Genomic DNA, 26,495 nt, shown 5'->3' on the forward strand with positions numbered 1-26,495 from the left:
TCTGGATGCTGTGGTGGAAGACGCTTGGTCGCACGAAGAGCCTTTTGTCTCGCGAAAATGGCCCCGACGATCCTTCGCCAGATGGAGATCTTGGTTGAGATGTTGCTGGGTGTGGATGGAAAGCGACAGAGTTTGTAGTAGATGAGGTAGAGTTATCACTAACATGTGAAACAACTTGTCCCATAGTGTCATCCGTTGTCGTATTAATTATGCTGTTTCTTTGAATAAGGTCGAATGCGGTCGTCACTGGGGAAAGGCTGTGTCTAATTCTTTTGTTGAGTTTTGATATTTGATCTTCGCTACTGTTCACTGGTGTGAGTATTTGCGTTGAAACGCGCTAATTGTAGGTCGGTTGTTGCTGTCGGTGAGGTGAGTAATTCGTGGTTCGTTCGACAGTCGGCCGCACAGGAGGTTTCGCCATCAACGGGTTGGGGTATGACGTCCCGGATAGCTTCGCCATCCTGCTGCGCTTCTTCTGGAAGTGAGGGTGGTACTACACATTCTCACCCCTCAAACCGACGATTCGTGTTGTTATTCGGCATTTTGTTGTTGTTGGTAGGGTGAGATTTGGATTGTGTTATGCGATTGTTATTGCTTTGATGGTTCATGTTGCTCTTCTAGTTTTGATCGGGATTCTTGTGTTGGAAATTTTTGTTGGCGGTGGTGACATACCGGACGGTAGATTAGAATGCCTTTGATGATATTTGCCTGTTCCTCGTTTCTTTATCTTTCTACTTGTCTCCGGTTCTGTTTCGCTGGTCATTGAATTTGATCGTGCTCTAATCTGTGTGGCTTCAATAGATTTCTTCATTTTTTGGTTCTGCGTCTCAAGCTTTGCTAGTTTTGTATCTTGATCTCAATCAGTTATAAATATCGTTAATTCTGTCATCTTTCTATTTGTTCATTGACTATGTTCAAATTTCCTACAATTGCTTGTTTTTGTAGAATTTTTTCTTTGTGAGTTTTGTTATTTCATTGCCCTTCACTGCAACCGGATCTGATAATGCTGTTGACCTGACATGACCAATACGAGGTTGTGCAGCTACCTGTGCATAACTACCGTTCCCAATTGTGCTCCCCTTTTCTTGCGTCTACATATGACGGATTGAAATCTATTTTTGTACGGATTAAAGCAATTTCTGTTTTGTAGATTTCGCATTGTCGACTGCTAGGTCTATTATTCCCTTTACAGCTACGACAAAATGGTTCTTCCTCGCACGCTTCTCTTTCTTCGTGTTTTGGGTGGAGTTTGGAGAATTTATACTACTCCAAGTGTACACATAACACTTGAAACATAAGATCGGATTCGGATAGTAGGGTCGCATTCTTACGCGTAGAACGCCGATTATGACGGTTTCCAGAAATATGTTTTTGTTGAAAATTAACTCTTTAGCTGTGGTTTTCTTCTCATTGTTCTTCAGAATTCGTCTCGCTTTCATAACACCTTGTTGCACTAAATACTCTTTTGATCAGTTCCCAATCAAAAGAGGATATCACGCATCGACTAATTTGAAGTGTTGGGTGTAAGTCATTGAAAATCTCTGTTCCATCATGCAGTTGAGTCATATCCAACAATTTCTTCACCTGGGAGGCTTCTTGGGTTTTTAACACGTACCGTGCTCGATCGGCCAGTTATTTTCCAGGATTTTTCAAAGTTAACATATTTTCAGATTTCGTTCGATATTCCTATGCGACTACACCAGGTCTATGGGATTAGAATCCAATTATTCTCAAGAAGACTTCAATTTTGTATGTCAATAATCTGAATCGGTCCAGTAGTTCAAAAGCCATCGGTTAACTTTATGTTAATATGTTATGTAAAACCTCAGCCTCAGTTTTCAAGAAACAATACAAATAAAATAAATAAAAAAAACTTTTTAAGTTGAACGGTTTCATTGTGATTAAACATAGCAATGTACTAAGAGCTAGAAAATAATTAGACTAAAATAAAATCGTGAGGCACATTTAATTTCCATTATCCGCAGTTAACGATTCCATTATATGCCCCACGATTTTATTTTAGTCTCTTTAATGCTTCAATCTATTATTAAAGGAAGGGGTGTGATAACTGCTAACTGCTGCTTGCCTAATTATTTTCTAGCTTTTAGTACATTGCTATGTTTAATCACAATGAAACCGTTTACCTTAAAAAGTTTTTTTAACTTATTTTATTTTATAGTTTTTAGTACATTATCTGTTGCAATATAATATTTCTCGGGGAGGCAAAAGCTTTAAGTGCTACGCCTCTTAAAATCTAATAAAAAAGTATAATATTTCTCTACAATAAAACCATTGTACTGTATTCTATTAGTCAAATCATTTCATTTGATATCAATATTGAGTGGATGGCCAAAAAGAGAGCGAGTTGAGCAGCATACGGGAGTGGACGTGTGTTTTCTTACTCCGCGATGTTTCCTCTGTGTGCTTGCTTCTTCTGTCGTTTAAGTGTTTTATAAATCGTGAAACCAATGAAAGTGTTCTATTTATTAAGCTAAGCTGAAAACCAGTGGAATTTGGTTGAATTCGTTGGAGTGATTGTGGAAATAAGTATGGACAGTAACGCATCAAATCGGGTGAAGCTATTTTTTTTAGCTTGCATTTGTCTCCGATCGTTATGCTACTAATTTTTTTTTCACTCTTCGCCGCTCCCAAGTGTCGTGCTCTCCGTTTCGCAATTTACTCTTAGTCGGTGTGCTTTTGATTTCGTATAGTGCTTTCAGCCGTCGCGCTCTCGGATTCCCAATGAGCTTTCAATCGTTTCGCTCTCGGTTACGCACAGTGCTCTCAATTGTCGCGTTCTCGATTGTGGGTATCGCAATGCGAATTCGAATTTTTAGTGCCGCAGTGAATGTATCACTCACCACAAAAGGAATCGCTGACATGTGAAGACCTAGGATAGCAGATAAGTTTTCTATCTAACGATAGCACCCCTCTCTCATACACACACATATTGAATTTGCTTTTTTTTTCACACATCTACAGGTAACATGTGAAGTAGTTTCATTAATTCATCAGTTCATTTGTCTCATTCAAGAATTCATAACTTTGAATTCTGGAAATCAGATATTGAATGTCGTATTTCGAACATCGTATTTCATTTCAGATATCATAATCAGGTACTGGTTAGCAACGGCAAAACAAACGCGTAGTATAAAATTGAATATGTTTGCATATTGATCAGGCCCTGTGTTATTCGTGCAAAGTAGTGTAGGTTTGATGCTTACTGTGTGTTGCGAGTGATTTCAGTTTTTGGATGTTAGGATCAAGACTTATATAATTCAGACTTTTGCCTTATGTAATTCTTCGATTTATTAATTAATTAATTGTTTAATCCTTTATTAAGTTTCAAATCACAAATTATATGGTTCAATATAACGGAATATATGGTGGGTCGATTGGTTACAGAGGTTCTCTCGGTTGCAATCTTGGGTTTCCCGCAGAAGGCCCTCCTCCGTCGCGATTAGATTCCTAATCGTGACGGCGAGTGATGTCATAGCAAGGGGCCTGATGGGTGACTGGGAGGGCTCGATTGTTACTAGAGAGGTTTTTTTCGGTGACCTTCTTAGGTTTTCCAAAAATAACCAAATTAAAGTTGCGATACAGAGAGCCTGATTACGAGCGTCACTTCACGGTGAGAGCGAGATGATTTGTATGCAAGGTTTCATACACTTCATCTCGTTTTCGCCGTGGGGTGATGTTCGTGATCAGGCCCGAAGTAGACGTGATGAACAGCGAAACATATCGCCGAGTCGATTGGCCTTGGAGGAGTTCTCTCGGTTACCTTCTCAGGTTTCCCAAAGTTATTTTTCTGCGATGAAATTTCGACTAAAAAGATGCGTTAAATAATCAAATAACAATAGCTGGCCCAATAAATTGTTTAGACTTTCCTTCTCAGGTAACCTAAAGATAATCTCTGCTACGCGTTGTGACACATGAAGTTTTTGTTTCGTCAAGTAGTCAATAGTTCGCGTTTACATAATCACATCACTTACCGCAGTGAATCCTGATTTTTCTTAACCATTCCCACTAATAACTATCCCTTCCATGATAAACGTTAGGGAACCACGCTATAGAGGCGACCCTTCTGGCCTTCGGGCGGCAAATATCATACTAACATTCCTTCCCTTCCCCTGGTGACTGTAAGGACGTGGCCGGCGTCGTTATTGACCATTTAAAGCTCGAATCACCGAAAATTGCACAACGAGAATGATTTGCTAGTCCCAAGCGTCATTCTGTGTGTTCTTTGTGCAATTTGGTTGGTTCAGGTCAATCACGGAGAGCAACTACGAATTGTACAGTCTACCCAAGCTCAAGCTCAAGCTCAATATTGAGTGGATGGCCAAAAATATATAGTGTGTTCTCCAAGTCAAGTTCGTTCGTATGATACACATATCCCAATCAACTTTTTTTTAGATAATATGGAATCAGTTATTTTGGAGCGGCGGTCAAATTAAATTTTTCAAGGTCATGGAATAAGCAGTTTAAAAATGACAGCAGAGATAAAGGTTTGTTTTAAATTTCAGAACAATCGGTCAGATTTCTATTAATGTGGGACAACCCTACAGACATCTATACATACATTCAATCAGTTGATGTTAGAATAAAGTGTTCAAAAAAGTAATTTGCCATTTTGTGACGGAGGCCATCTTGGGTTCGGAGTTTTCAAGTTATGAGATCTACTATTGAAACCCTTTTTTGGTTTGATGCCCATAATAATTGGGCCTTGAGAAAAATATATATCGCCATTTTGTGGTGGTGGCCATTTTGAATTTGCATTTTTTCATAAATACTACTGGTCAATCTCCTTCATTTGATACTCATATTGATGGGGTTTTGAAAAACAATATATTTATTGCCGTTTTGTAAAGGTGGCCATTTTGAGTTTGCTTTTCTAATGAATAATTGCGTTCTACTAGTCAATTCCTTTCATTTGATACCCACATTGATGGGATTTCGGGAAAAAATATATTTATCGCCATTTTGTAGTGGTCACCTAAAAAAACTGTGTTCTGCTAGTCAAGTCATTTCGTTTGATACCCATGTTAATGGGGTTTTAAGAGAAAAAGTAGTCCGTCATTTTGTAGTGGCCACCATCTTGGATTTGTATTTTTCATTAATAACTGTATTCTACTAATCAAGGCCTTTCGTTTGATACCCATATTGTTGGGGTTTTGAGAAAATATGTAGTCCGCCATTTTGTAGTGGCAGCCATCTTGGATTTGCATTTTTCATAAATAACTGTGTTCTACTAGTCAAGCCCTTCATTCGATATTCCTATTTATGGCATTCTAATGAAATATGTGATCCGCCATTTTGTAGTGGCCGCCATCTTGGATTTTTAGGATCATGAAATACGCAGTTTTATAGTGACTGTAGAGAAAAAGGTGTGTTCCAAATTTCAGATCAATCGGTCAACAGGAAGGGGGTCAAATTTCTATTTATGTGGGATTAATGTGGGGCGATACAGACAAACACGTTACAAACATGCTACAGGGCAAGCTAAATAAAACCGTTTAAAAAACATGGCATCCTTGGTTCCGAGAGCTTGTAAACCAAAAAAAAAACACAATCATTAATTACGAGAACTGAATCCAATTTTTCAATTCTAACATTTTTTCAAAGAAGACTAGCTAATTTGCTTAAATTTGATATATCGAACATCTGAATCGGTTCAGAAGTTCAATAGTTATACAATTTTGAAAAAAGGCATTTTTGCAAAAAAGTGAAAAACATGATTTTTTGGACCACCCAAAAATCGAAATGGGCACCCTAATAAAAAAAAAAAAAATACGGGTGTAATACTTTGCGATAAAGTACAAAACTATCGCTTTTCGCTTAAATCTGAGAACCAGTATATCGGTTTGGCATGGAATGGCTGAATACATATTATTCGGATCGCATGGAAAATAAAACCGAATGCACGCTGCACCCCAAATATGTCATTGAAAAAAAAAAGTCATTTTAAGTTTTGAACACATCTCGTATACTGAAAAAAAGAAACCATCGAAATGTCTGCGCCAAATAACGTTAACAATAATTTCTTATGAGATTATTATACTTCTTTCTCTCAATGACAGTAATGAAGAAGCTTCAGCACCATAAGGGTTTTTTTTGTTTGCACCATGTTATTTCATGCTTTCAAACAAACGTTTTTAATGGTTTTTCGAGTGGTAATTTCAGAGGTATGCGCGCAGCAGTGAAAATTTGAAGAATTTCTATTGTCGGAAATATCATTTCACACCGAATAAGAATCCATCCTAAAGCTATCTCCTTCATATGAAGGGCATGGTGGCCGCAATCCTTTTCAACTCTTCTTGTCAATTTTCATTCCTCTAATTATAGTCCAGCCATTGAGCACATTTTCGATGAAAGCGTAGTTTTCTGAACACACATCTCAGCAATATGGTTCAAACAAGGTATAGTGCGACTGAAACAGCATCCATGTATACTTTTTATTTGAATAGTAACTTCAAACCGACATTACGAGTGGTATGAGGTTCAAGATAATTTAATCTTTCGCACACAACGCGCAACTTCCAAGACAAACTTTCTTTCGTGGAAGCAAAACTTCTCCACCGCTTAATTATTGCAAATGTAAAAATGCCATAAAGAAAAAATTAACACTTCATGACAGAAACGTTAGTTCTGCTTCTCATTGCAAGAAGAGTCATTTATGATGTTCCTAATGGTCGTCGTACACGGAGTGAAGCAATTAAAAGAGAACCACACGAAAATAAATCCGGCAGGCTAAAGAAACCACCGAAGTTTTCATTTCATTATAACAGCACTTAAGACGAGTCATATTTGGTCGGAGGTACTTTCCGCGGAAATGGTGGTTTCCTGGAAAACATGCGACTTGCGCCTCACACTTTCTCATTCTATTATGACTTGATCATATTTGAGCTAGCTGAAAAAGTTTTGTTTTGTGTGTGGTTATAATATTCACCTTGTAATCGATATTGAATCGACAGCACACCTGTGAAATCCACATTCCTCTACAAGAGTGGAACAAAACCTCGAGAAATCATGTTTCTCCTTCGCCACATATCGTTTCCGATGGTGGGAAAGGGGAAATATCTTTGGTTTTGCCTCATGCAAAAAGATTTTAGACTCACATCGGTGCGCTAATTGTAATGCTTCGGGGGGAAGGGTGTTGACACGATTGCTTGCACGGAAAACCTGTTCCGAGAATAGTTCTCCAAACCATTCACTTCTACCGCGACCAGAGGAAATGATTATGAAATAGCGTATGGAAAAATGCCAAGCAACCGCTCTTGGCTAACTGATAAAATTCTGCAAATTGAAACAGCATCTCAGCTGTGCTTCCTCGTACCCATCGGATCATTATATCAACAGAAGGATCGTTGCGGTTTTTCACAGCGTCGTCTCTCTAACATGTTGCAGCGATTTGCTTTTCTTCGGAAAACAGCTGGGTACCGGTTGTTGATAGGCTGATTTACCGCAAACCATACGGCGGCGGGTTTCTTGTTGGAGTCCATATAAAGGTGAGCTAGAGCTTTCGCAACATCCACAGCAACCGTTTATTATTACTATTTGTTTCATTGATCAGTCAATCGATGCGAAGCTTCGTGTGGTTAGCATATGAGTATTAATGTTCTCGCAACGTCAATTCATCCGCTTTGGTTGCATGTTTACTGTCTTGTGATGGCATTCTGATAAAAGGCTTATGTTTCTGTGAATACAGATGTTTCCATGAAATCCACATCAAGCAGCAATTCAGAGCATGACCTCGACCGTGATCCCAAACGTATACCAACACTAATAACAACACGCCTGTCTGCCTTGTGGTGATGACCTAGGTCTGTCCCATGCTCTGTGCCAATTTACATATTACCATCCGCAAATTTGCCTACATACACACAATGAGCACTCTTCGCGCATCGCTGCCCAGCCATAATTCAAAATCGAATACCTCCTTCTTGAACAAGCTCACCTCACTATATAGTAGTACCAGCAATGTTGACGACTTTGAAAATATGACGCAATTTCACCCTCTTCAGTTGAATGCTGCCGCAGCATCCATCAATCTCGGATGCGAAAATTGTGAACTGCGAAGCGCAGAACAACTTGTTGCATATATCTCGGACAATGCCATCCATAAGTACCATCTCGCACCACATAGAAGACACGGCTGCCCCTTAATGCTGTAATTACATATTAGTATTGCGCGACGGCCAAGGTCGTGCCGCACGGGCAACCAGCAACCAGCGAGGCTCGGATGACGCTATGCCACGTTTACGAAAAAATCCTCGTACGCGGAGTTCTGTTCCGCCCCAGGGCAGACGGAGGAGTTAATTAATGTTTTTGTTCCATCTTTCTTCATACCATACGAAGGTTGCACTTTTTCCCTGCCATGCTTCATCGGCATCATAGCTATCACATACATGTAAATCAAAAGGATTTGTTCATACATTTTAAGCGTAAGATGAAAACACAACATTCCGGTTATGAAATTGCAATTAACATTACGTGACTAGAGTAATGCAAAAGTGAATACTTGATTTCTCATTCTTGGTTTATAAGAAATAACAAAGAAAAGCGAGATAAGTAACATTTGTTGTTGTTTGTTGTTAAAACAGTTCTAACTCTTCCAAAATTATTCTTATCTATTAAATTGATCTAATTGCATTGGCTTGTTCCTGACTTTGGCGTGGATAGTGGACACTATAGATCTTTAGGATTTTTTGTTTTCACTATAAATACATTGTTACTACATTGTTGTAAATACAATACTTTTTTGTTATAAATATTACTACATGGGCTGAAAAAGTTCCGGGATTTTTCAACAGATGGTGCCACTAAAAATGAACAAGATTAATTTCGAGAGGTCCATCTGTCACTAGCTTATGTGTGAAGTTTCATGACATTTCGTTTATTGGTTCACAAACTACAGTTGTTTAAGTGTCCTGAGCATTCGTATAGAAAATGGAAAAAGAGGAATAACGTATTTTGATAAAACATTGTTTTAAGGGAAAATCTTCTCAACAATCAATGCAGTGAGAACTTCGAGAACAACGATTTATCGGTGGTTTTGTGAATTTGAAGTGGGCCGTACAAACACCCCAGATGCATCTCGCTCTGGAAGGCTAAAAGAGGCTACGAATCCACAAATCGTGAAACAAGAACTTCGACTCGTTTTGAACGATCGTAAAGTAAAGTTACGCGAGTTAACTGAGGCCGTTGGCATTTCAAAAGAACGCGTGGGATACATTTTGCCCGACATTTTGGACATGAAAAAGCTATCCGCGCGACGGGTACCGCGTTTGCTGACTGTCGACCAAAACAGCGGCACGTTGCGTAATCGAGTGGACTTCTTTCGACTTTTTGGGACAACGGATGAAACATGGATCCATTACCCATTACCACACTTCTGAATCCAATAGGTATTCTGCAGAGTGGCTGACAAGCCACGAAGGACGACCAAAAGACCAACGGTCGGCCGGTTTTTGCCTACGTTTTGACGTAGAACTACGTCTTTCAGGAAGGGTGCCAAATCAGAAAACAGATCACGTTTTTATGAAATAAAGCTAACGTTAATAGTTATTTTCACAGCGAACGAATTCTGATGATTTGCATACTAATCGAATCGGAAATTCTCTAAGTATTGTTAAATATGCTATACATTACGATTCCCTATTCCCTAAACGGTTTGAATTAATGTAAACTGGAAGAATTCCCTTTTCCCCATACATTTGCTCTGCCGATTTGTGTGCTACTCCTTTCCGTACTATCAATAACGAGCAACAACGTTTCTGCAACACGTTTCTGCCCGTTTTCAACTCATCTATATATATAAATGGATTTCTGTCTGTCTGTCTGATTCTTAGGGACCCGGAAACTACTGATCCGATCGACATGAAAATTTGTATGTAGGGGTTTTTGGGGCCGGGGAAGGTTTTCATGATAGTTTGAGACCTCTCCCCCCGCTCTTGGGGGGGGGGGCAGCCATACAAATGAAACTCATATTTCTGCATTACTCGAGAATTAATCAAGCAAACGAAACCAAATTTGGCATGAGGAGGTTTTAGGGTGCAATAAATGATTCTATGGTGGTTAGATACTCCTCCCCCTCTCTTAGGGGGAGCTGCCATACAAATGAAACACAAATTTCTGCATTACTCGAGAACTAATCAATTACATAAAACGAAATTTGGCATGTGGAGGTTTCAGGGTGCAATTAATCATTCTATGGTGGTTAGATACTCCTCCCCCTCTCTTAGGGGGGGCTGCCATACAAATGAAACACAAATTTCTGTATTACTCGAGAATTAATCAAGCAAACGAAACCAAATTTGGGATGTGAAGGTTTTATGGCGCAATAAATGTTTTCACGGTGGTTAGACACTCCACCCCCCTCTCTAAGGGGGAGGGGGCGTAGTGGCTTCCATAGAAATGAAACACAAATTTCGGCATTACTCGAGAACTCATCAATTAAATGCAACGAAATTTGGCATGTGGAGGTTTCAGGGTGCAATTAATGATTCTATGGTGGTTAGATATTCCTCCCCCTCTCTTAGGGGGGGCTGCCATACAAATGAAACATAAATTTCTGCATTACTCGAGAATTAATCAAGCAAACGAAACCAAATTAAGTATATGGAGGTTTATAGCGCAATAAAGGTGTTCACGGTGGTTATAATTTACAGATACTCATTTCAGATATTTTTCACAAATTTAGATTTCACATTCAGATCCTAGGAATTGAAAAAAGGGTCAAAGGTAGGATACAAGATGTTTATCGATCTAGAATCTGAATGTGGTATATGAACCAATTACCGCAAAAAAACTGTTGTCTTGAGTATCTCCATATGTAACCTAAGATCTCACGGTAACTACTTTCTAAAATAACAGTGAAACTCTGTGACGATTTCTTCTTGAGGATCAAGGATACTCGTTGCCGTTGAGACATTTCCATTTATGTAATCGCTTGCTGGTTTTTTTCGTAGATATTTTATAACTTTAAACAATCGGTCTGAGGAGAATCTGGAACTGAAATATTACTAGCCAAAGCGTTCCCCTAATAAATACAAATTTAAAAAAAATCTATATGGTGCTGATAACGGGGGAAAGTTTTAGTGACATGGAATCCAAATTTCGGTCTGGAATTCAAATCTGAGATCAGAATACAGAATGGTCATATCCATAATCAAATCCTGCCCAGAGGACAAAAGGAGACTCTAAAGCTCGCATCTGGATTTCAACTCAGAAATCTGGAATCGAGAATTGAAAATTTGAAATTGTATCCGAAATTTAAAAAGTGGAACCGAATATCTGAATATAGAATCCAGAATTTATGTCTGGATTCAGACTTTGAAGCAGGAATTGGGGTTTAAATTTGGATGTGAATCTAATTCCAAGCTCTGAATCCGTTTGAGTTCAGAATTTGAGAATTAAATTAGAATTTCGAATCAGACTCATTCAGATGGTGGAATTGTAACTTTCTGAATCTAATTTAGTTCTGAATCTAGCATTCAGATGTAGAATTAATTCTGAAATTAAGTTTCACAAAGAAAACATACTCAGATTCCAAATCTTCCAATCTTGAAGCTGATTATCCTAATGTGAAAGTCGGGTATTTATAACCAAGAACATGATATCTGGAATCTGGAAGTTGGCCTGAGAAGTTAATTCTGAACTGACACATTATCAGCCATAGCCTGGAGGCCACCTTTTCAAAGGTATTTAAAAAAACAGAAATAATAACTACAATATCCGGGAGAAGCTTCGAATTTCAATTTGCAATTTGAATCTGAGATCAGAAAAATAGTGAGATCATGAAATTTGAAAATCTGGAATCTGAATTGGTGATTGGTGATCTATAGATTGCGTCCAAAATTTTAAAATGAAATCGAAAATCTGGATGTGAATGGAATCTATGTCTGGGATCAGATTTTGAAACATTTTTGCTTTGGATGTGAATCGAAATATGAGTCCTGAAATTGGTTCAAAATCTGCATTCCAAATCAGACTTTTTTGGATTTTGGAATAGCGAATCAGGATTAGGAATCTGCCTCTGGAATTTAACCCCGAGGATAGAGCCTGAAAGGAAACTGTATTTTAAAATCGAGTAATGTAGTGGCTCTGTTTGTTGAATCTCGTATCTCAACTCAATATTTGAATCTGGATGATCAGTCTGGGATCTCAGTCTAAAACTTGATATTTAAAACCGATATCTGAATGTAAAAGTTGTGGGTAAGTAATCGGTACCGTTCTGAATCATATTTCGGACGCTTAAGGCATATGATGCAGAAAACAGATCTAAACTTTCTGCACAGGTATTATTTTGTTGACATTTTTAATAAATCAGTTCAATATGCTTTTAAGCTTTCTATTTTGATACCTAATTGATTGAAAACATAAAAAAATCATCGAATAAAATGCTTTTCCAATGAAGTGAATAAGAATCAAACTTCGGACACTAAATCAAATTTCGGACAGATTGAATTTCAAATTTCGGACACTTTATTTTGTATTTTTTTGGACGAAAATTGCATAACTATTGATTATATTTTATAGTCAACTGTGAAACACACACCAAGCAATCACAGTAAACTGTTAACGATGATGAGAACTGATGAAACACGGGGGAAATTTAAATATTTATGAACGGGTAAATTCTACGAGCTCACGCTAAGCAAACGTCAAACACAAACGATAATGAGTAGTGTTGTCAGATTTTTGCCGATTATGCTACAATTCAAATGTAGTTCTCATATGAAATGATAGCCAAGATATAATATTACTCTTTTTTTTATCCCATTTATTTATCAGGCTCATTAGCATTTTATCTGTAACAGAGCCGGGTTTTTATCGTGTACATGTACATATGTTTATGTTTCTATAAATTGTAAATTACACAGTAGAAGTGGTAGCCATTTAGGCGTTAGATTTTCTGTTCCATTACATTATGGTAAATTATACTGTAGTAGCCATTTAGGCGTAAGGGTATTCTATCTGTTCTTCCATTGTTCAGCAGACCGGACAGCGGAGACAGTTGATATTGATCATTGTTGGGTTATTTATAGAACAGCAGCCCGATGTGTCTTGCAGAGCAGAGCAGTTGTATGGATGAATCGATCTTTGTTCCACCGTGGATCGATCTCCATAGCTGATGATGGTTGCGTGGACGTAGTTATTCTATAACAACACAAAGATGGTCAATTGAGGGCCCTGAGTTTGAACTCACGATCGATCGCTTAGTAAGCGAACGCGTAACCAAGTGGCTACGAAGACCCCCATAATATTACTCTGAAGAAGCAGTTGTGATATTAATTTTATAGTTATACCATCAGCCATTTTATAGTTATACCAGAGGCATTTCAAGATATTAGAACAAAGTGTCCGAAATATGATGTTGTCCAAAATATGATTCAGAACGGTATCATGGTATCTGGAAACAGGAAAATGATGAATTTTGAAACCAGAGCTGAAATATGAAATATGTATTTGACACCAGGAAGAAATTTTAGTGACATGAAAACCAAACATCGGTTCGGATAATGAGTCTGACATCGGAATCCTGAATTGTAATCTTTGTAACCGAATATTCGATATATGAACAAAAACTCTGATTTTAAATTTACAATTGAAAATTCAAAGTCTGGAAATTTAATAGGGAACTGGATTCTGGATTTGAATCAATCTCCTCTGGATGCCAATTTCTTATCACTAGTGAAGTTTAGAAACGCAGTAAAACATAGTAAAGAGTGTGTCACATCAAATTGCATCACGGAAAAAACGCTGTAGAAATTCGCCCAGTAGATCGATCCTTTTGAAAATTTTAGCCAGTAAAATAAAAACTATTAAACAACTTTTGGCATTTTCTTTTGATTCATACTTCGAGCCCAAGCCCGTATGCTCGAACCTTCCTCTTTACCCCGTCCATAAGGTTCTGTACAACGTCAGGTTGTAGTTTTTTTTTTAACAGAAATCCATTTTCTCTTGAAGTCCGCCTCCGATTTGATAACTTTTGGGTTCTTCCGGAGGGCCTGCTTCATAATCGCCCAATATTTCTCTATTGGGCGAAGCTCCGGCGCGTTGGGCGGGTTCATTTCCTTTGGCACGAAGGTGACCCCGTTGGCTTCGTACCACTCCAACACGTCCTTTGAATAGTGGCACGAAGCGAGATCCGGCCAGAAGATGGTCGGGCCCTCGTGCTGCTTCAATAGTGGTAGTAAGCGCTTCTGTAGGCACTCCTTAAGGTAAACCTGCCCGTTTACCGTGCCGGTCATCACGAAGGGGGCGCTCCGCTTTCCGCAAGAGCAGATCGCTTGCCACACCATGTACTTTTTGGCAAACTTGGATAGTTTCTGCTTGCGAATCTCCTCCGGAACGCTGAATTTGTCCTTTGCGGAGAAGAACAATAGGCCCGGCAGCTGACGAAAGTCCGCTTTGACGTAGGTTTCGTCGTCCATTATCAGGCAATGCGGCTTCGTCAGCATTTCGGTGTACAGCTTCCGGGCTCGCGTCTTCCCCACCATGTTTTGCCTTTCGTCGCGGTTAGGAGCCTTCTGAACCTTGTATGTACGCAGGCCCTCCCGCTGCTTGGTCCGCTGGACGAATGAACTTGACAAATGACAAAGGTTAAAAGGTTTTCGTTCGACGACATTTTTCCAAATTTACGAAAAATTGACAGTGAAGCATGGCCAACATGATCTATACACTCTTATCTGATTATAAGCGAAAACTGAAGATATAATTCCTAAAAATTAAATTTCTACAGCGTTTTTTCCGTGATGCAATTTGATGTGACACACCCTTTAATAGCAGAAATTGTTCGATTTAATACCTTTTAACTAAGACTTCGCAGATGGCAATTTGTGTTATAAGATTTGATGTCCAAACCTCAAGCATTATTTTTTGTTTTGATCTCGGCTATATGCAAATGTTTTGAAACTGTTTTATGACTGCTACCGTTATGAGACCATAAACATCATTCACGTTTTCAGCCGCCTGACTTGCCGATTCTGAAAGCTTGAATATGTTGGTTCTCATTCACTATTCTCTACGGTAGAATAAGCCTCTTTATTCATCACTTTCTAGTTCACAATAAAATTTGTCTGCAAAGTGCATTTTTCTCGGAACCATTTTTCTTCTGTATGTATTTCCATCATGTATGAGTTTGATGTCATTTTTAAATCCGATATCTTTAAAGTTAGTAGAAAACTTCTCTTTTTGATTTTTTCCTTGTTTTGCCAACTCAATTTGAAAATAAATAAAAGGCAGTCTTCTTCCAACCACGCCCTATTTTAAACTGAAAAATACTTAAGGTGAAGGTGGAAGTTAGCCGCAAATGGCTGCCACAATGGCGCTCATTTCTTTCATATCCCTCCCTCAACCCTCGCTCGAAAATCAATAATTTTGCGAAACAGTGTGAAGAAAATTATCGTTTTCGCACACTTCCCATCAAGTAATATAAAACAATACAATATATATATAATATAAAAATATCAATCAACAAGATATTAAATTTTCATCTGACTTCGCACTGTATAGTGAAAAACGTCGGAAAACTCGAGCTAGTGCTCTGAAAGTTAAATTTTCATTTTTCAATTTTCTGCAATGATTTTGTTTGTATTGGTGAGAGCATCGTTATTTTTTCGACACTGATGCCAGACAACTTCATCGAAACAGCTTTAAAAAACACTCAATAAAATGGTATTCCTGAGTCATAGCGTTTCATGTCATGAATAGAATAAAATTGTATTGACATCAATACAATTATTATTTTTACGTTTAATGGGTCTATAATGGGTAGCAACTTTAACATTGGGTAAGAAAATTGTATTGTAGAGCTCGGAACACTGTATTACATTCAATCAAAATGCCCCGGCCAAAGAAGATAAGGGTTAAGGCTCTCCAACGTGAATATGTAAAAACAATAGATCAATAATAAGGAATTATCAACATCGAGTTACTATGCGGAAGAACTTGTTAATACCAAAAGAGCCCCAATTCGCATGTGTTATAAATTTGCTCATGTTACGTTATAATCAGAATTTTACTTCATATGCAAATGCATCGGAGCATATCGTTCATACATTTTACTTTAGTATTGAATTTTTTTTTTTTCAAATGTATTCAAAGACTCGTGTCAATGAAGTGTCACACAGTCTGTGCCTCTCCTCCTATACAGACCGAGAAATCAGTAATTCGTTCATTTCTCAGAATATATCAACACTACAACTTTGCGATTCTCTCTAGCTTCGTTATTCGTCGTTCGTCATCGTTTAGCGTATTGCATGTGTTGGTACAAAGGGGACGTGTGCCACTTTTTAACACTTTCGGTCTGAAACACCGACGCGAGTATAGGAATAACTTTTTTGGACAAGTGCCTTTTTTCATATTCTAGAATATTGTTGAATGAAATGTATAAACTATTGTTAGTGGCATGGAATATTTATTGAATATAATGCATAAGATTATGACCGGACTATTCTTATTTGATTTCAGTCCCTTTTGTAACTGGATTGAACGGATCCATATATTGACTATTCGTCGTTAGATCCATACGTTCAAAAGCAAAATATAAATGTTTGACTTTCGTATAGTTATTCGCTAAATATAATAATGATACATATACACACTTGTGAAAGAATTTCATTTGTGGAAGAATTGTAAACAGTGAACTATAAACTAATCGGTAGCTCATGGTAATTTTTAACAGTTACAGTTTCGGGGATATTTTTTTTATAATGGACAATAGCGACAAGAAAACAAGAAGAAGGAAAGGAAGTTCCTGAAATCCTTTTATATCATATTTTTATGCCCCATCTAAAAAATGGCATTGATTCTTATCTTAGTTTACTAAAAGAGACAAAGAATATTAGAAATATGCAAACTTTATATTCCAGAATCATTATCATCTGGTAATTATCTAGAAGGTCGTTATACATTCTTCTCTTCGATAAAAGACCCGAAAAACACGCAACAACTGCATGAAATGTAAAAAATATGTTTGCTTCGAGCATTCAGTTATGCTATGTTCTGATTCTTACTCCAATGAAACCACAATCGATTAATACGTATTTATGTTATTTTATAACTCTTTATACTTCCATGAATTGTATTCATTTGCTTACTTTTAATTAATATCAGTGAGAAATTTCGTTATTTGTGTTGGAGTATCAAAAATCACTCTATTTTAAGGAGGCTGAATTAGATGACTATTAAAACATAATAAAGACGAAGAAAACACATTCTTTGGAGTTTTTTCATTCTCCTCTTCTTCAAATAAATGCCAATAAAGCCTGAAAAATACACAATGTCAACATTACAGAGAAGTTCAATTTTCGGTCTGTGACACCGTGCGCGAGTATACGTGTTGTGATTTTGCACGCGAGTACAGGAGGGTTAATGGAATAAATCGGAAGTGTTTCCAGTTTCTTGAAAGTGGTTTATCATTTTGTAGAAAAGGAATCTCCGATATATGGAATATATCGGCAGCATAGATTCAAGGTATATTAAAAGGTTCTTTTTCTATTTTTCCTCACATCATAATCATGCAATTTCCAATCACTTTGTCGTCCTGATTCCCTAATTTTGAACTCGCTTTCATAGAAAATAGCCTCAACTAGAATTGGGAATATGAAATGAAAATGGTATTTGTTGACCTAACATGAAACTGCCTTAGAACAATGTAAACCATTGAATAATCTAACAAGAGTAATGACAAAGGAACAACGAATTTTCTCTTGCCAGATACCTTTGTGGTATTCAGAACCATGGAACTGGCGATTTTCCACAATCTTTCCACATCCAGTTACATAATATCGTTTTCCTGGAAGATGCTAGGTTGACTTCTCCAAAATTCAAGGCTGATTTTCTGAACATGAATCTTTGATGCCAACTTCGAACAGTGCTGCCCCCAACGTTCATCCATCCACTATTGATTGATTTGTTGAGTAACTCAACCTGCAGAGTGTCATAATTTGGAGTTAAAATAAAAAGTCATACTTGCGGCAAAAATGAATAAAAAAAAGTAAAAAAAAACTTTTTAAGTGAAACAGTGAAAATGTACTAAAAGCTAGAAAATAATTAGGCAAGTAGCAGTTAGTAGTTATCACACCCCTTCCTTTAATCTAGGGCAGTGGTTTTCAACCGGTGGGGAATTCCCTCCTAAGGGGGAATTTGATCATTATAAGGGGGGAATTGTGCGAGAGAATACTACACATATATTTCGCAGTTAACAATGATTAGGAACACTTTTTTCAGCATTCAACGGATCAGCTTGAAAACATTCTATACAGCAATTCTATACACATAAATTTGCATCATCGGCACTAAAACGTCAAGATAGACATATTGTCTTGGCCCGAATACTTCTACCACTGCATTGTATGCGTATGTAACTACATGTAAATGCTTCCATCTTTTGACGCCTTGACTTACTGTGAGCCGTGTTTTGATACCGTCCTGCTTACTCTCAGAAATAACACCATAAACACGGTTCACAATAAACGTCAACTTGGAACAGAAAATACTCGCATTGCTTTGTGTGAAAAACGCCGCATTTATTACGAACTCCAAGCTGTCGACTTATGTTTCATGTTGTATTAGCAATTCGGCATGCTTTCCAACAAACAGTGTAACTTGTGGACTTTCTGAGTGAAGAAAAAATCGTTCTGAAACTTTACTATCACGATTTGTATGGTTTTGAATATGTAATTTGCTTCATCATGGTAAATATTGTGTTTTTTTGCAGGACATAGCCATGGCTTCTAAAATAAGGAAGTACGACATATCGTATCAACAGTTCGGCTTCTCCTCTATCATTGTGAATGGGGAGGAAAGACCGCAATGCTTGATTTGTTTGAAAATCTTCACCAATGACTTCATGAAACCATGTAAATTGAAGCAGCATTTCAAAACACACCCTCAATACTCGGATAAAGGAGTAGATTTCTTCGAACGAAGTAAACGGAATATTAAAATGATGAAGATGGATAGAACCGGAAATTTCTTCTCTACAAATTCGAAAATTGTTGAAGCATCGTATGTCGTTTCATTGGAGATTGCGAAGCAAAAAAGCCACATACAATCGGAGAAACGCTCAGTAAACCTTGTGCAATGAAAATGGTGGAAATCGTACTAGGAAATGGCAATGGAATCAAACATCAGGTTGTGTCTGAGATCAAGGCAGCCAAGTTTGGGCTATTCAGCATTCAACTTGACGAGTCCACTGATGTATCGTCTTGTGCTCAATTATTGGTTTTCGTGCGTTATGTACTCGGTAATGCCGTCAAGGAAGAATTCCTGTTTTGTTCCCCCCTCGAATCAACAACAAAAGAAACAGACGAAAAAATAGTACCAAAGACCATCAAGAATGAAATTGTGCAGCATTTGTCATCACTTCATGTTGAATTCTAAACATATTTTCCTGATATAACAAAACAAGATCTGGACCTGGCTCGAAATCCTTTCCGACTGGCAGTAACTAAAGTTACCGATCAATTTCAGGACGAACTAATCGACCTTCAAAACGGCTCTGCTGCGAAAGATTTATTTGAAGACAAATTACAATGCGAGTTCTGGACTACAATGATCGATTCTTATCCAAATATCGCGGAATTAGCGTTACGAGTGTTACTGCCATTTGTATCAACGTATTTATGTGAATCTGGGTTTTCTGCAATGTTTCTGATGAAAACAAAACATCGGAATAGACTGTATATTGAAGAAGATACGGGATGTGCTGAAACTGAAACCGTTTAAAAAATAATTGGCTATTTTGTTACAGGAGTTTGTTTTGATAAAATATGTAATTCGCCATTTTGAAGTGGCGGCCATTTTAGATTTGCATTTTTTTATAAATGACTGTGTTCTACTAGTCAATCCCTTTCATCTGATACCCATATTGATGAAGTTTTGAGAAAATATGTAATCCGCCAATTTGTGATGGCCACCATCTTTGATTTTTGAAATCATGAAATACGCAGTTTTATAATGACTGCTGAGATAAAGGTGTGTTCCAAATTTCAGATCAATCGGTCAATAGGAAGGGGTTCAAATTTCTATTTATGTGGTAAAACTCTACAGAAAAACATGTTACAAATATACAAACCTGCAAACATACAAACATACAAATTACAGGGCAAGCTAAATAAAACCGTTTAAGAATCAATTTGGTAGAGCAAGAAAAAATCAGTCTGTTACAAAACACTTTTTAATCAAAGACAAAAAAACAGGAAGTGGGTTATATCTATGGTATAACCGCAAGGGTGACGTAGGACTATCGTTGATTTAGAGATCATTTGTTCGAAGTTGAATCTAAATCCATTCTGAATGAATGAATAAATGAATATTTGGGGGACTTCGAAAACGATAGCGTTACGTTGGAGGCACAAGGTTTTATGCATCCAATATAGGATACGAAAAACCTTGTTCTGAAGAATAATCTTCAGAAGCTAACCTGCTAACTGTACTTGATTGACAAATCACAAACCCAAATGTAATATATGGATATTTTATGGATAGAAAACATTAAAATAAACTCTTTCGCTTGAATGTAATTTTCAATTCCAAGGGGAACTGGCAGATTATTTTCCAGCAACGATTAGATAGTTCCACATTTTCCTCGATACTGGAAGCCCACCAGTGGTTAATACTAACTCGATAACCACCTTTTAATAGTACTTGATTGAAAAATATTTGGTCACAGTGTTACATGGATAGAAAACATTCAATTTAACTCTTTCACATGAATATATTTTGAAAATTCCCAAAGGAACTGGCAGATTATTTTCAGTAACGATTAGTTATTTCCACATTTTCCTCGATACTGGAAGCCCACCAGTGGTTAATACCAACTCGATAACCACCTGTTAATAGCACTTGATTGAAACATATTTAGTCACAGTGTTACATGGATAGAAAACATTCAATTAAACTCTTTCACATGAATATATTTTGAAAATTCCCAAAGGAACTGGCAGATTATTTTCCAGCAATGATTAGATCTTCCCGGAGCTTTCTCGATGCTGAATGGCATCCTAACGGAAAGAGTTCTGCGCGTGTATGTGTCGATCCTTCGCCGTCCACCTCCTCCAGCACGCTAGGCAACGATGTTGTCTTGTCGATGTCCTCACGAAAAATGAATGTGTCTCACCACCAGAATATCGCTTAAGTATGCTTTTTGTGTGTGATTGAATCGAGAGAAGGTGTGGTTTACGATGGCAATTTGGAAGGCAAACTAGAGGGGAATGAACTCTCTGATCTCGGAACTTTCGGCGACTGAGCAATAATCGATTGCGGGCGCATACAATATTGGATACGGAAATATCCTACTGATGGGGAAGAATAATCTTCTGAAGCTATCCTGTTAATTGCGATTGATTGAAAAACCACAAAACCAAATGTATTTGGTCACAGTGTTACATGGATAGAAAACATTCAATTAAACTCTTTCACATGAATATATTTTGAAAATTCCCAGAGGAACTGGCAGATTATTTTCAGTAACGATTAGTTATTTCCACATTTTCCTCGATACTGGAAGCCCACCAGTGGTTAATGCCAACTCGATAACCACCTGTTAATAGCCGCGCGTGTATGTGTGTGTAGCGATGTCTTCCCAGGGAACCGTTTGTGGCATCACTCTCCTCCTGATAGATTCCCTTCTGGCCTAGGGTGCACAAACAGGCTCTTGGTGACACCGTTCATCCGCGCTTTCATGATAGATAAAGAGCTTCACCGCAACAGCGACAACATGCTCCAATCGCTGTTCAATTAGAACTGAGTGGATTTCCGAGCGCCGCTCGCTTATATACCGATTGGTGATTTCAATAGCCTGTTTTGAAAGCAATTTTAAGACTATTGAAACAAGTTTTTGGATCAAAAAGTAACAAGTATATAACGCGTAGACATTTTATCTTTCGAATGAAGTGTTTATCATACCATTTCGTTCAGTTGTTTAGGAGCTATTAACGCTCAAAATCTCGGTCTCCGGCGTAACGCTTTCGTTTTCGAAACTTTGATTTTACACCCCGGTATAGAAATGAAAGACGTAGTCCTACGTCAAAAACATAGAACTTTTCTATCAGTCTAAAAACAGCCATTTTCTTCCACCGTATCTAATTTTAGCCTGTATGTTTGTTCTTTTCACCCCTCACAGGAAACTGCCACACATTTTGGACGAATGCCGATTTACGCTCGATGTCTCTGAGGTGGCTGTTGATGACGCAGACGAGGTCAACGTCACCGTGTCAGCTTAGCTTGGGGAGACGATTGGCGGCATTGGCGGTAACCCGAGATGTGCGATAAATGTGGGTCGAGTGCCACCAGCAGCCGTCGTAAACTTGGGATAGCAACAGTTCCTGTGTTTGTCGTGTAGAAAACTAGTTAATTCAGAGGTAAGCGATGATGGGTTTGTTTTGTTTTGTTTTTTTCCGGTTTCCAGTGAAATCACCGTGGTGGGGACACAATACCAAATCTGATCAGGCGATTGTTATCGTGATCGATTATGTACAACAAATTTAATAGCTAATTGGTTCTGAATAATTGATCAGCCCGACGCTCATGCGGAAAACGGTTTCGCCATTAGTGAATAGAGAGTGTATGTGTGATTAGGGGATGATAGGCTGCCATAGCTTATACAGCACAGCCAAACAACATGGAATTGCGAAACAGTTGCCTAGAATCGTTGTATTATTTATGCTCTTTCAAGCTATAATTTCCAACCCGTGGGCATACCGCATAACGATAATAATAGACGGATCTCACATTCGCCCTACCGTTCGTCGGAAATTCTGAACACAAGTTCTCAATAACAGACGACTTAGCCTTGATAACGTCAATAGAGCCGGATTCCTGTTCTTTTTTTTTACATGTTTATCGACAGTTTTAGTGGCGCTTGTTTTGCATCTCTTTCTATTCTGTCACTTTGGGATTCACCCGAGGGTTCGTGTTGGCCATCGGATAGATCGATCTTTATTAACCGCAATTATTTCCACGTGGTCCAAAGATCATGCAAATTTCTCATTTGATGAGCTAGCGTCTAATTAGGGAGGATGGATAAACGGAAATACAACTACAGTATTTCTGGAAGCGGAATTGATTCGCAGTTCGCTTGAACACGACTTTCCCGAAACGATTTGGCATTGAGATTGGTTTGTTGGGGCGAATGTTGATTTATATATATTTGGCTTTTGCCGCATGCTTCCAGAATCCATACCGCTGAGCTGAAGAAACCATCAGACGAGAGAGCCCTCGGGGGGACGTACATTTATGGGAAGCTGATATCTTCGTACAGCACTGCTGCCAGCATGCATCATAAACAACAACGTTTCGCTTGAGGGCAAACTTGTTTTCGCTTGGGCACGTAATGTGTGGCGCTTGTTTTGCTACAATCGTTAGTTCGCATAATTTCGGAGCTGTAAATGTTGGCTGAATATTTGTTATGCTACACTCCCACGGTTGCCTCAGCGCTTGGGACGGACCACATTTGTTTTTCTTGTTTATTGAATTGAAATGGAAGCAAATGTCGTTGAAGAACTTGTTTTACAGCGGCTATTAGGGGGGATGATTTGTGATGAACCTTGTCCTGGAAATAAACATGATTCGTTTTGTATTGAAACTATTCATGATACGTGATAGTCTGTAAGTTTCATCCATACTGTCTAGTTGCAAACGTTATCATCTCTAACTATATGTCACTGCGTTTATTGATACTTATCGTCCAAGTGCACACTTCAGCCAATATCAGGTGATTAAACACGATAATATCGGTTGGCCTTATCGGAATCAATCAGGAGTCTAGAATGTCAACATTCTAGTAGCTGATAAACATTGTCATTGCAAGCTTCTTACAACTTGAATTATTTGTGCTGATTTTGTGATAGCGATTTGTTATCTGACACCTTCTGAAACACTGCTTCGGGAATTTAGAAAATAGCCACAAAAAACTGATAACAATCCGAAACAAGTGTTTTATTTATTTATTTATTGACCTATCAAATTATATATTTTTCCCTGGATTACGAATAATGAGGGGGGAAGTCTATCTGGAACGTAAAAATTGTAAGGGGTTGTATCTAGGACACGACCGCATATTTTCGACGTAGAACTACGCAATTACATCATGCAATCCACTTGTTTACCACTTCGAATATTATTTTAGAATACATCGAAATTTTTGTAATAGATTATGTTCTTCGTTACAAATAAATTTGATGAACGTCCTTTTACGTTTATTATGATGCCTAGGACTACCAAAATATGTGAACGGAAGAATTGTTAAACGATCATTGTATTTCAAATTTTTATTTTTTTTTATCCTCGCTTATTTTTCGTCGGCCTATTTCCGCCACTTTAGTGCCAATCACCGACATCAGGGAGGCGACTCCACCTGTTCCTACCTATCAGACTCAACAACTCATGAGCCGGGCCAACTTCTTTTACTTCCGCTCCGAAGGAAGACGTAACCAGAGATTTTTCGCCTCAGAAAATCCCAACGACGCCAGCTGGGATTGAACCCAGGCCGATCGGATTGTGAGGCTGTTACGCTAACCATACAACCACTGGCGCCGTCCTATTATTTCAAATTTCCCCTCTGAAATTATTGCACATTTCATGTTTACGTAGTTCTCGAAGCGCGAAAGCTCATTCACCTCTAGTATCTGAAATGACGAGGCTTCTTAGTTTAAGAGTACGTTTTGGGAAAACATATTCCGGTCTGCACAACGGCAAGCGAGTATAAAAGTACTCAACACAAAAAAAATACCCCAACTTGCATGCATTTGCAAAGCGGATTCCCACAGGCACATTTTTTTTTTAAATTTTAAGTCAGTGTTAGGGAAACACAGATCAGTGGGAAAAAATACCCCCGACTTGCATGTTTTGACAAGGAGGCGATCTGGCGTAGTGGTAACATCCATGCCTCTCACGCTAAAGGTCACGAGTTCAATTCTCACTCCCGACATTCTTCCTAAAATGGAAGTAAAAGTGACGAACCAGCCAAATGAGTTGAAAATCACTATAATACAGATAAAAAAAAAAAAAAAAAAGTTTTGACAAAGCGGATTCCCCCAGGCACATTGATTTAGAAGTCCGTGTTAGGGAAACACAGCTCGGTGGAAACAAAAATACCCCCAACTTGCATGTATATTTGCAAAGCGGATTTCCACAGGTACATCGATTTAGAAGTCTGTGTTGGGGAAACCGTAAATCGGGCCAATCCAAACTTGGCAGTAGGGGCGTTTAGATAACGCTTGACATTTTACAGTTATTCAATTGTTCATCTAATGAAAAATAACATTTTATTAATTCTGAACACACGTTCTCAATAACAGACGATTCAGCCTTGATAACGTCATTAGACCCGGATTCCTGTTCTTTTTGACGTAGGACTACGTCTTTCATTTCTATACCGGGGTGTAAAATCAAAGTTTCGAAAACGAAAGCGTTACGCCGGAGACCGAGATTTTGAGCGTTAATAGCTCCTAAACAACTGAACGAAATGGTATGATAAACACTTCATTCGAAAGATAAAATGTCTACGCGTTATATACTTGTTACTTTTTGATCCAAAAACTTGTTTCAATAGCCTTAAAATTGTTCTCAAAACAGGCTATTGAAATCCCCAATCGGTATATAAGCGAGCGGCGCTCGGAAATCCACTCAGTTCTAATTGAACAGCGATTGGAGCATGTTGTCGCTGTTGCGGTGAAGCTCTTTATTTATCATGAAAGCGCGGATGAACGGTGTCACCAAGAGCCTGTTTGTGCACCCTAGGCCAGAAGGGAATCTATCAGGAGGAGAGTGATGCCACAAACGGTTCCCTGGGAAGACATCGCTACACACACATACACGCGCGGCTATTAACAGGTGTTTATCGAGTTGGCATTAACCACTGGTGGGCTTCCAGTATCGAGGAAAATGTGGAAATATCTAATCGTTACTGAAAATAATCTGCCTGTTCCTTTGGGAATTTTCAAAATATATTCATGTGAAAGAGTTTAATTGAATGTTTTCTATCCATGTAACACTGTGACCAAATACATTTGGTTTTGTGGTTTTTCAATCAATCGCAATTAACAGGATAGCTTCAGAAGATTATTCTTCTCCATCAGTAGGATATTTCCGTATCCAATATTGTATGCGCCCGCAATCGATTATTGCTCAGTCGCCGAAAGTCCGAGCTCAGAGAGTTCATTCCCCTCTAGTTTGCCTTCCAAATTGCCATCGTAAACCACACCATCTCTCGATTCAATCACACACAAAAAGCATACTTAAGCGATATTCTGGTGGTGAGACACATTCATTTTTCGTGAGGACATCGACAAGACAACATCGTTGCCTAACGTGCTGGAGGAGGTGGACGGCGAAGGATCGACACATACACGCGCAGAACTCTTTCCGTTAGGATGCCATTCAGCATCGGGAAAGTTCCGGAAAGATCTAATCATTGCTGGGAAATAATCTGCCAGTTCCTCTGGGAATTTTCAAAATATATTCATGTGAAAGAGTTTAATTGAATG

The 26,495-nt window shown here is 38.3% G+C and overlaps 1 protein-coding gene across 2 annotated transcripts in view; it reads left to right on the forward strand.

Annotated features, from left to right (window-relative positions):
* Positions 1-26,495, forward strand: part of LOC129765639 (diacylglycerol lipase-beta-like) — a 111,853-nt gene that overhangs the window by 36,874 nt on the left and 48,484 nt on the right. For both annotated transcript variants that reach the window (XM_055766049.1, XM_055766048.1), the window contains exon 2: positions 22,133-22,370. The gene's annotated coding sequence lies outside the window, so the exon portion shown is untranslated. The remainder of the gene's footprint in view (positions 1-22,132; positions 22,371-26,495) is intronic.

This window comes from Toxorhynchites rutilus, chromosome 2, assembly GCF_029784135.1.
Source record: "Toxorhynchites rutilus septentrionalis strain SRP chromosome 2, ASM2978413v1, whole genome shotgun sequence".
Classification (NCBI taxonomy): Eukaryota; Metazoa; Arthropoda; class Insecta; order Diptera; family Culicidae; genus Toxorhynchites; species Toxorhynchites rutilus.